Genomic DNA, 13291 nt, shown 5'->3' with positions numbered 1-13291 from the left:
GATTATTATTACAAAAAATACAGTAACCACTTCAGCCCTATATATACATTTCAGCTATCTGAAAACAGCAGATCTACAAGCTCACAATGCGTCGCCATGCGACGCATTGTGAGCTTGTAGATTGGCTATTTTCAAAAGATGTTTATACACTTGAAAACTTGAAATTGGACATTCTGCACAATGAGTACTTTCTACTTGTGGTACAATACTTGTATACGTTTACTCAAGTACATTTGGAATTCCGGACTTTTACTTGTAACAGAGTATTTCTACATTGCAGTATTGACACTTTTAATTAAGTAAAAAAAATGTGAGTACTTTTTCCACCACTGATACTGATACATTGAGAGCCCTGACGTCACAACATTTGGAGCGACGCCCACTGCTCTCTGGTTGGTTGGGAAAATGAAAGGTTGACTCCCACTTCCTATGCCAGGAACGTGAACATCTTGGTCCAGGCTTTCTTTTTGAACAAAACGCCAAGGAAAATAAAAGCCTGGAGATGGAGGCTAGTGGTTGAGTGTCTTGCTCATGGGACACATAGACCTGGGCGGGGACGTTGAACCGGGAACCCTCTGTTTTCCTCTCACACACTCAGCTACAGTAGCCTGTATCTAAAAATAGAGATACTCAAAGTACTCAAGCAGAGTACCTCTGCTTGAGTAAATGTGCTTAGTTTGTTTTTCCGCCACATGGTTGTCTTGTCAAACGTTGTATTCTCTAGTGCCTTGCCTCGGAGAAGCTGCTCTGTTTGTGGAACTTTCTGTTCCGTATTTAACACCAAACAAAGTGTTTGTCAGCGGAACATCTTTATCAGACAGGCTGGGAAACGTTGTGTTGAAGCCAGTCAGACACACACTGTCCCAGGAGAGTAGAAGCTGTTATGTCTCTGTTATCCTCATAACGTAGTGTCTCTGTCCTCTGTTATGTCTCTGTTATCCTCATAACGTAGTGTCTCTGTCCTCTGTTATCCTCATAACGTAGTGTCTCTGTTATGTCTCTGTTATCCTCATAACGTAGTGTCTCTGTTATGTCTCTGTTATCCTCATAACGTAGTGTCTCTGTTATGTCTCTGTTATCCTCATAACGTAGTGTCTCTGTTATGTCTCTGTTATCCTCATAACGTAGTGTCTCTGTTATGTCTCTGTTATCCTCATAACGTAGTGTCTCTGTTATGTCTCTGTTATCCTCATAACGTAGTGTCTCTGTTATGTCTCTGTTATCCTCATAACGTAGTGTCTCTGTTATGTCTCTGTTATCCTCATAACGTAGTGTCTCTGTTATGTCTCTGTTATCCTCATAACGTAGTGTCTCTGTTATGTCTCTGTTATCCTCATAACGTAGTGTCTCTGTTATGTCTCTGTTATCCTCATAACGTAGTGTCTCTGTTATGTCTCTGTTATCCTCATAACATAGTGTCTCTGTTATGTCTCTGTTATCCTCATAACATAGTGTCTCTGTTATGTCTCTGTTATCCTCATAACACAGTGTCTCTGTTATGTCTCTGTTATCCTCATAACGTAGTGTCTCTGTCCTCTGTTATGTCTCTGTTATCCTCATAACATAGTGTCTCTGTTATGTCTCTGTTATCCTCATAACATAGTGTCTCTGTTATGTCTCTGTTATCCTCATAACACAGTGTCTCTGTTATGTCTCTGTTATCCTCATAACGTAGTGTCTCTGTCCTCTGCTATGTCTCTGTTATCCTCATAACGTAGTGTCTCTGTCCTCTGTTATGTCTCTGTTATCCTCATAACGTAGTGTCTCATCCTCTGTTATATTCTATTCTATTCAGACACCATAAACTGATAGAACACTAAAGGCTCGGTCAGAGAACCACATTAAAGGCACCAGCTTCCCCTGTTCACTTCCTGTTCACTTCCTGTTCACTTCCTGTTCCTATGGTAACAACGAGGTGGACCCCCCCCCCCCAACCATTTGGTTCCCTTCCTTAACAGTTCGATTTTCGATCAAAATCCAACTGTTAAGGAATGAAACCAAATGGATCCTTATGAGATCCATTTGGTTCCATTTTTACACTCTCAGAGTTGCAGACCTGTAAGGTTTGGACCCTTTGGTGGTCCGCAGACCTCACATTGACAACCAGTGCTCTATAATTAGTTGTTGTGCATCTTCCTATCCTGTAGAGATGTTGAAAGGCTGTCAGAACAAAGAGGAATATGTCTCACATCTATACATCTGTAGTAAAACCATGATGCTAATTAGTCAGTGTTCCTGCCTTGTAAAAAAAGGATTATTTTGCGAAAGAACTGCATGTAAAAAAAAACTCTTGTAAATACCTGACAAAACTGTCATGTTGAGATGCTGTATAATTATTAAGCCTTCACAGGAAACGTGCTGACATGTTGTTTTCTTGTGTCTGTGTTGATGATGTGTCGGGTTTTTTATTGCTTCATTAGCTAACAAACAACAAACTTTTTCCATCCTCTTTTTGACTTTAATTTATGCGTCAATTTGCTGAGCGTGCACGTTCCTTTTTTCTCTTTGTTTACATTCATATATTTACATAATCACAGTTGTGAACGGCCTGGTACAAACTCACGCCTAACTAGACCGGGTCAAAACCCAGCATATGGATCCGGACCATGTGTGAAACACTGGAGCGCTTTTAATTAAGAAAAGTTATCTACAAGAAGCGGTGAAACTCAAATTGTGTAACTTCAGAGGTCTCAGTGATCTTTTTCCCATCTGTTTGAGTTCAACTTCAAAATGGAATTCTTCTAAAGATCTTTGACGTTCCAATCTGAACAAAGGGGCATTATTCAAATCCATTGATTGATTAATTGATTGATTGATTGATTGAAGTATCTAGTCAACATTACAGCTTACCAGAGGTTATCACCAATCATTATTTTAATGGTGGAGAGACCTCCTACTTCAACAGACATACGGTACATGCATCAAGTCTTGTCTGTGTGTACATGCTTGTATGTACAGTACATACCCTTATCACTAGCGCCTGGCTATGGTATCACAAAGGAGCCTTTGCACCCCTACGCTACCGCTAGGGGTTGCCAGGTTCCCCCACCCCTTGTCTCTGTCTGCGGAATTTGCAGTGCTGTCAAGTCTGATTGTTTCTCTCGCACAGCGCACATAACCTGGCAACACTGGTTGCCAGGTTATCGCTTAACAAGCCACGTCTGCTTGTTAAGCGATGCATTTGCGCATGTATTCATAGACCTGGTTGCTTATTTCTGTTGAGTACTTTTACTTACTTTTGGTACTTTAAGTACATTTCTATACCAATACTTTTGTACTTTTACTCGATACAATTTTGAATTCCGAATTCCTTTAACTGTGGAGTATTTGTACAGTATTTCTACATTGCAGTATTGATACTTTTACTTAAGTAGAAGGAAAAACAATCGTGCGTGAGTCTGTACTTGTGCTCCCCACGCAGAGACACATTCAGACGTGTGTGAGCCTACTGTATGCATAAATGTGTGTGTGTGTGTGTGTGTGTGTGTGTGTGTGTGTGTGTGTGTGTGTGTGCGCGCGCACACACACACACACACACACACACACATCCTAACCCCAACCCATATTATATATATATATATATATATATATATATATATATATATATATATATATATATATATATATATATATATAATATGGGTTGGGGTTAGGATTAAGGGAACATACAGACCCCACACAAACACATCTATGGAGAGATGGAGATGTCACTTCGTTAAGCAGATGATTAAGACTAATTTATTGCGAAAGGCAAATCTTCATCACATGTGTGTAAATCCTCGTGGGAGACACACACACACGCACACGCACACGCACGCACGCACACACACACACACACACACACACACACACACACACACACACACACACACACACACACACACACACACACACACACACACACACACACACACACACACACACACACACACACACACACACACACACACACACACACACACACACACACACGCACACACACACACACACACACACAGAGGTTGAATATATTGTAAACCGTGTGATGAAGGCTTCACATGCATTCAGGTTTATGTATGGGTTCATGCATAGTTCTGCATTCAGAGAGGAGTTGCCTGAGGCACGGCCACCCATACAGTACGTGTGTTCTCCCTTCATGAGACAAACACCTACAGTATCTCAGGCATACATTTAGCCTTGCAGGAGAACGGAAGGAACACGTTAACATCATCTTGTCTGAGTTCAAATCAAGGTTAGACTTTATCGACAGATGCTCTCTACCTTCAGCTATGAAGCTAGAGGCCATTAGACCGGTAGCACTGTCTACACTTCTTTTCCAATGTTCACATCCAGCAGAACGTACTAAGTGAAATGAACAATAAAACAGAGTGGTTTGCCCTGAACACACATAGCACTAGAGTTATCAACGGGCCTGAAAATTAAGGCCCGGCCTTAACTGGGAACTATTGTTTCAATGTTGTAGGTATGTTGTTGTAACGCTTGCTTTAGCGTGATTGTGTGAGTGTGGCTTCAGGAAGTAAATTCCTGTCCCAGCGGTCCAGGCTGTTGGTGCGCGAATGCGCTTCCCTTCGTCTGATGTACCGTGCAGCATGCATTTTGACGACGCATGCGCGCAGTTATGTGCACCCCTGCCAATGTCGCCTGTTTTTCTTTAATAACACGGGCTAGGATACCTAGATACCTGAGTATCTCACTTTGAGCTGCATCCAACATATCCACTGTCCTTTCCGTCTGCCTTACCGCAAGGGGCAGTTGAATTTTTTTTGGCGGGATAATAGATGTTTTTCTTGTTTTCTTAGTTTTTTCTTCGCGGAACCCAAGGCCCGGCCCGGCTAATTAGCATAGGTTTTGGACCCAGCCCGGTCCGACTTACCCATGATGATGTCACTGGCAGGCAGGGTTCAGAACTGTCCACAGCCCTCCAATGAGAGTGGACAGAAACACTGTCATATCATAATGAACATTCATGAGGACCAATTCTATGAAGACGAGGTTTAAAACAGGTGCATCAACAGCTGTGTTTAACGGACCATATGGTCTGTGAGCTCTATCAGCAGTGATGTACACAGCTTAGCACCGACAACCACAACCTCTGACATCACTCATGTTTGTTGTCCTGTTCCTCTCCGCTTGGCATCCCACAATGCAAGCTGTTCCAGTAAACAAGCCATGTCCTCAACATGATTCACAACGTGCATATTATCGTTGCTGTCCGCTCGAAACCTGTAAGTCCAAAAAAATACCTTTTTTCACAGTGGTGTAAAGTAACATTTACTCAAGTACTGTACTTAAGTACAATTTTGAGGTAATTTTACTTTACTGGAGTATTTCCAATTTTCAGTACTTTTACTTCTACTCCACTACAACTCAGAGGCAAATATTGTACTTTTACTCCACTACAATTATTTGACAGCTTTAGTTACTATTAGTTTATGGATTTTGATTATTATTACAAAACATACATTAACCACTTCAGCTCTGTATACATTTTGGCCATTTGAAAATAGCAGATCTACAATCTGACAATGCGTCGCGATACAACGCATTGTGAGCTTGTAGATCTGCTATTTTCAAATGATTTTCATACATGTTATGCGTTTCAAAACTCTGCATAATGAGTACTTTCTACTTTTGGTATTTAAGTACATTTTTATACCAATACTTTTTTGAATTCCGGACTTTTACTTGTAACAGAGTATTTCTACATTGCAGTATTTGAGTACTCTTTCCATTATTATATTACCATTATTTTACAACGATTCAAAGTAGTGAACATCGCCGCTCTATCAAGCTCACAACGCCTCGCATTCGCGAGACGTTGTGAGCTTGTAGATCTGCTCATTTCACTACTTTAAATTGGCGTAAAAATAATGAGTAAGGCCGAAGTAGGGCTTTAGTGTACGAGAAAAAAAAAACGCATAACAAGTTCAAACGTGGAGATAAGAGGTGTCTGTCCGACAACGTGACACCATGCATATTCACATCTCACAAGCAAACAGAAAAAAAACTCCTTTCTATCAAATCTTTTCAGTCTACAGGGGATTAACTCAAGTCATCACAGCCAAAGGCTGCATGACTGGGAACTCTTTGAAGCCGCACAGATCCGTCTTAATGCTCTCATTTATGCAGCGTTCGTACGTGCGCTGAAAATAGCCGATCTGCAGGCTGCACTGCGGTCGGACGACGACGCGTACATCGGGCTTAAGAAGGGATGAATTGCAAAACGTCGGCGGCTGCACTGAAGTGTTTGTTGACGGCATTAGTGAAACTTTTCCCACACTGTGTGGATGTGAGCGATCAGAGAAGCTTTTCTCACATTGTGGATGTGACTCGTTAGAGAAGCTTTTCTCACATTGTGGATGTGACTCGTTAGAGAAGCTTTTCTCACATTGTGAATGTGACTCGTTAGAGAAGCTTTTCTCACATTGTGGACGTGACTCGTTAGAGAAGCTTTTCTCACATTGTGGACGTGACTCGTTAGAGAAGCTTTTCTCACATTGTGGACGTGACTCGTTAGAGAAGCTTTTCTCACATTGTGGATGTGACTCGTTAGAGAAGCTTTTCTCACATTGTGGATGTGACTCGTTAAGAGAAGCTTTTCTCACATTGTGGATGTGACTCGTTAGAGAAGCTTTTCTCACATTGTGGACGTGACTCGTTAAGAGAAGCTTTTCTCACATTTCGGATGTGACTCGTTAAGAGAAGCTTTTCTCACATTGTGGATGTGACCTTTTCGGTCCAAGCATTGTTTTTGTAATGGTTGTTGTGATTAACTCTGTACATGTCTTTAGACTGAAATATAATTATTAATTTATAATACGCAGACAGAAAATCCCCTCCTTTCATTTCAACGAAACCTGCTCATCCAGCGCGTATACTCCATACCCTAGGGACACCCTTGGGGAGCCTGTAGATCAGCTATTTTTGTGGGCGGTGTGGTCATCACAGTGATGGAAGCTCACTTAAAAAAAAGTAATATTTTTGAAGTGCGTGGTGATAATTATAGGTTATTAATTTCATCATGCGTCCCTTGGAATTGGAATTGGAGCACTATGTAACTGTTGTTATTTAACAGTGGTCATCACAGTGATGGAAGCTCACTTTTAAAAAAAGTTTTTTTTTGAAGTGCATAGTCCTATTTATAGGTTATTAATTTCATCATGTGTCTCACTAGCCAATCACAGTGCTGAATAAAGTCAGCCAATAGAGTCCGCCAATCACAGTACAGCTAGGGGTGTACTAATGTAGAGGGGTGTACTATTATGGGCCAATCACAGTGCAGCGAAAGGTGTTTGTCACAGTTTTTGTCAACATAATCACCAAAAAAAGTTATTATTGTGTGCAAAAATGTTAGACTGTGTGGAGTTTGCATGTTCTCCCCGTGTTCCCTAGGGTAGGTTCCCTAGGGTAGGTACTGGTCACAACACTGCCTCCCCCTGGCCAGCCGGGGTGCCTGATGGAGGGGAAAGGAACTGGTTGGAATAACGTGTTCCTTCCACGCGCTACGTCCAACCAGGGAAACTCCCCCCTGTCAGGTGACAAGAAGGTCAGTTGGCTCTCGTGCATTGAAGGAGGCATGAGCTCGGCCCTGGCCTCCTTAGGTTGGCAGAGGGAGTGTAGTGCCCAGGATTACATAGACAATTGGCACTGGGTGTAAACAAATGGGGTTACAAAATCTAGGCATAAAGATTTTAGTCAAAAACAAAAGAAAAATTTGACTATACTGTACCTCCAAACAGAACTTTTTTGATTAATAACTAGTCAGTTAACGATCTGCTATGTTGCTAACTATACAGCTAGCGACTGTTTTGTTCATAACGTTGTTTTCCTTGGAGAAATGCAAGAACGGCTGTTTTCTGTGTTTTCTTTGTTGACGATTTGCTGTTTTTTCTTTTGTCTGTTGCTTCATTAGTTGATAAACTAACACAATTAGCTTCGTTCGCTTTAATGTATGCAGCGTTTTGCTGAGCGTGCATCATGTGTTCCACTGTTCACAGACTTCTCTGCTTTTACATTCATATAAATACGGTCTTCACAGTCGGAGGGCGGTGTGGTACACTACACACACACACACACACACACACACACACACACACACACACACACACACACACACACACACACACACACACACACACACACACACACACACACACACACACACACTACAGTACACACAGTGTCCTGCTGTTTTGACGGAAGGCTCAAGTATCGTCTCTGTCGGGTAAAAAACAAAACTGTTACTTTTCATTATTCAAATTCAAAAGCCTCAAAAGTAACAGATCTACAAGCTGGAAACGCGTCGCTTTGTTTCCAGATTGTTCACCCTCCAAAATGGGGGTGAAGAATGAGTCATTATGTTATTTAGACTGATACCAGGTTCATCCTATAGTTTCAATGTAATGTAAAGACTGTTAAATGGTGATATTGTAAAGAACGGGGGTAAAATGATGTGTGGCACAACAAGCTCCATTGTTGCCGTTGTAAGACAGCTGGAGAGAGATGGAGAAAGAAACAGATCAGATATGAGCGTGGCAGTGTGGAATCATTTATATCCATAAGGTTCATGATAAGAGATGTGGGGAAAAAACATAGCAGAGATATGAGGCAGTAAAAACACCAGCAGTGGTGTAAAGTAACTTTTTACATTACTTGAGTATTTCCAATTGTCAATACTTTTACTTCTACTCCACTACATTTCAGAACCAAATATTGTACTTTTACTCCATTACAATTATTTGAAAACTTTAGTAACTAGTTACTTTGCAGATTATTTGATTATTATTACAAAACATACATTAACCACTTCAGCCATTTATACTTTTCAGGCATTTGAAAATAGCAGATCTACAAGCTCCCAATGCGTCGCAAAAGGATTTTTATACATTTGAAAACTTGTGAAAATAGGACATTCTGCATAATGCGTACTTTCTACTTTTGGTATTTTAAGTACATTTTGATACCAATTGTACATTTACTCAAGTACATTTTGAACTCCGGACTTTTAAGTAAAACATTTGAGTATGTTTTTCCACCACTGAATGATAGATATGTATTTCTATAATCCCGATAGTAATGGTTTCTATCTAACAATGGTCTCCCCGTCTCTCCAGCGCTTTAGTAAACACAACAACACATGTTCAGGTCAGGATACCAATTTCATCTTATCAGGAGAGAGAGCTCATACAGGGTAGAAGATGATGACACCCAGAAAAAAAAGGGCAGACTGAAATTGGAACTGGATCACAAGCTGATAAATGGTTTTAATCTCCAAGTGATATCTATCTTTTTCACTTTGAATGCTCACTGAGACAGATTATTGCAGCGTAGGCAGCAGCACTTACAATATGCCATGACAAGGACATCCTACAGAATAATAATCTGTTCTTTGATCTTTCTGTAAACGTTTGCCACGCTGCAAAAACAACCCGACATTTAATACAAAAAAAAAGACGAATCTGACATTGCAAAAAAAAAGAAAAGAATTGCTCTCGGCAGATTTAGTCTGGCACCGCTCAGTTGTGATTGGATGTCACTCCTTCTGAAAGACCAATCAGGGCCCAGTATGCAAATGTCACCAGAGGCATTTTTTTTATTCGCCCCTTGGAAACGCAGGTTCCACACACAGATCCCAGACTAATATCTATGCAGTGATATTATTCGGCCATGCCAGGATAGCTCTTCCTCAACGTATCTGCGTGACGTAGCTGGTCTGCCTCTTGACGAGACCAGAAGCAGCCAGGTGGGAGTCTGCTCATTCCAATGGAAGAGTGAAGGTGAACACAGCTTCTGAACCATTCTTTAGCTCCATGGTCACTGATCTACATATTGGACCCGATCGTCACCAGATAATATGATACTAAAATGGCTTTTTTTCAGAGAGACAAATCAGGAGAAAATCAATGTTGTTGTTGGCCTTTCTCTGTCACAGCCATACACTCTTAATAGCGATACCTCTCAGCAGGTTTGTGCTGGCAGGTCGCTCAAAACAAGAGCGATTACCAACAGAAGCATATTGGGGGATTTGGGATTTTCTTGGGGGGGGCGCTACCCACACATTTAGCTGTGTTGCTCATTCCACGAATGCCCGATCCTTACAAGCTGTACCTCGTTGTAAAGGTGACAAATCAACGATAAAAATGATGTAAAACACAATGCCATTTGGTATTATTGAAGGGGAGAAATAATCGACCGAAGTTACGTTTCCGAACTTTTTATGGGCAGTTTTTATATACCTACATAAACACATAGGCAGCGTGAAAAGCATAAAAAGCAGTTCAGGTGAGATTAGATTAGAGGTTTTAAACCTGAGGTGCAAAGAGTGATAACGGATCTACATGCTCACAATGCTTATAGATCAGCTGTTTTCACTGTTCCTCCTATTAGAACTTTATGTAGGTTCACTGTTCATGCTATTTAGTAGTATATGTAGAGCTACAGTAGTGGCTAAGTGTTTGAATTATATGATGTGTGTGTGTGTGTGTGTGTGTGTGTGTGTGTGTGTGTGTGTGTGTGTGTGTGTGTGTGTGTGTGTGTGTGTGTGTGTGTGTGTGTGTGTGTGTGTGTGTGTGTGTGTGTGTGTGTGTGTGGTAATGGAAGTTTTTAGATGTTACTTTAAGTTAAACCGATCAGGAAGATGCAGGACTCAGTTGTCAGGAATCACACTCCATGCACAGCAGAGAGAGACTAGTGTCTCCCTCCAGAGCTTCCCCAGCACCCCCCAACACCAATGTTTTAGACACATGTATAGTGGCAGGATGGTAAACAGAGGTATAACAACAGATGATCATTCCTTACATGGGCTTTATTCTATAACTGACTCACACATAGTCGGCACGTTTGCATAAGAAGGCTGTTTGCAAGGAGTTTGTCAAGGAGAGGAGTTTGACAGTGAAGAACAGGTGATGATTGTTGTCTCTTACTAATACATTCAATTAATCAATAAATACCACAATGACTGTTATATGAACTTTTGGCCACCACAGTGTGTGTGTTTGCATAATGTGTGTGTATGTATGCATGCTTGACTGCTTGTGTGTGTGTGTGTGTGTGTGTGTGTGTGTGTGTGTGTGTGTGTGTGTGTGTGTGTGTGTGTGTTATTACTATACTTCTGGAGGCTCCAAGGAAAATATGATGGAAACCCCCCTGGCTTGCATGACACCCCTGGCACGGACCCCCCCCCCCCCCCCCCCCCCCCCCCTCCCTTCAGGGGAGATCCATCATCATAAGGAATCACCACTCTGTCCGTTCAGCCGTGACTCTGTACAGAGAAACCCTCTCTGACAGAGAAATGCTTTGGCTTATTTATTCATATCTGCCGTTTCCTTCTCTCCAGGAGAAGCTTCTATAAATACACGTCTATACATAGATGCTGAACCTGGTGGAGTTTCAACTTCTATTTTTCTGGCTTCTGGGGCTGTTATGATTATGAACTGTTTCTTGACCATTAATTGTCGCTCGAATGATTGCGGTTGACGATTTAATTGAGTTTCCGTCGTTGAACGTTGTGAATAGAAAAATACATTTCTGTTTGGTTTTTAGGCTTCGTAAACAAAAGGTGAACACAGGGGCAGAAAAATAACTTATCGTACTTCATTTAATAACTTTATACTTTTAAAAAAACATGAATAGTGGAAGTAGCCGATCTACAAGCTCAGAACGTGTCACGTTGTGACACGTTTTGAGCTTGTAGATCGGCTACTTCTACACATTTTGAAAATGTTTGAAAATGTATGAGATCATCGTTTATCTTGTTGCATAATGGTGATGTATTATTTTTAACTCAAATCTTTGATTCTGGGGGGTCCCTGGAACACAATATTTTGAGATGGGGGTCGGTGGCCAAATACATATAATGTTGGGGGTCCCTGACATGAAAAAGTTTGAGAACCACTGATATAGAAACATAAGTTATTTCAGAATACTGTTTGGATTTAGAAGACTCAGGTCTTAAAGGGTTAATGTCATTCACTGCCAGAGGTTTTCAGAACAGTCCACAGCCAGTGTGTTTTGGAGCATTTGTATAACCTTTCAAACATTTAGAACAAACATGGTAAAGTTGTCATTCTACCACTCTGTCACCATAGATAGTGTGGAATGTCCTATAACACCATCCATTAAAGGATGTGTTTTACTGGTTTCTTTAAAACTTAACTAAATGTTAATTAACTAAAATGTTAAGCAATGATTCATTAACTCATTGAGTGCCATTGACGTGTTTCACGTGTTTTACCGCAATGGCGCAACGTGCCAATGACGTGTTTGATGTGTTTTTGAAAACAAACTGGAAAAAAACGTTCGGAACCCAAGATATCATGATTTGAAGATTTGCTGCTCCATTCACTTCTTGTTTAACTTATCACTGAAAAAGGCTGTATCTCGGCTCCTGAGCACTTTTTTTTTACTATGTATTTTTCAATGTTATTTTCAAAAGGCAGACAATTAATGTCAACAAGGTCCAATGACCTCGTGGACATTTGTGAAACCACACAGTGCAACCCTCAGTGATTAGCACCCATCAGGGGATCCATTATACTGGAGATAAATATTCTGTGACTACTTGAAAAAGGTATAACATAAGAAAATTGAAAAATTGTTGGCACAGTTCGCAATTCTTATTTTTATTTCATTGGCAATGAATGAGTTAATTATTTAACAATGATTTTGCATCTCAGACTCAGAGCATTCACTTTGAAAGTGAATGCTGGCAGAATGTCATGTTGTCAAACTTAATTGTGTTCATGCGCACGCACGCACGCACGCACGCACGCACGCACGCACGCACACACACACACACACACACACACACACACACACACACACACACACACACACACACACACACACACACACACACACACACACACACACACACACACACACACACTCGTTTGGCTTTCATGAAGCGTCTGTGTGTTTGTTCAATCCACCGTCCATGTTTAATGTGTGCTGTATTGATCATTAGGCTAATGCCAACATGTCTGTGTGTGTGTGTGTGTGTGTGTGTGTGTGTGTGTGTGTGTGTGTGTGTGTGTGTGTGTGTGTGTGTGTGTGTGTGTGTGTGTGTGTGTGTGTGTGTGTGTGTGTGTGTGTGTGTGTGTGTGTGTGTGTGTGTGTGTGTGTGATCAATAGGTCCATGCATCCTCCTCCACATGAAGTGATGTAGTGCTTGGCTGGCTGTTATTTGAGCTCTCTGCTACAAAGTGAGTAAAAAGCCTTCTTTCTTTCTTTCTATCCTGGTGGGTTTATGTTGCAGTGGATCCACTCTGTCTCATGTCTGGTGGGTTTATGT

The sequence above is a fragment of the Gymnoscopelus microlampas genome (assembly GCF_963454915.1).
Source record: "Gymnoscopelus microlampas genome assembly, chromosome: 10".
Classification (NCBI taxonomy): domain Eukaryota; kingdom Metazoa; phylum Chordata; class Actinopteri; order Myctophiformes; family Myctophidae; genus Gymnoscopelus; species Gymnoscopelus microlampas.
The sequence above is the reverse complement of the archived record's forward strand: the minus strand, read 5'-3'. Positions refer to the sequence as shown.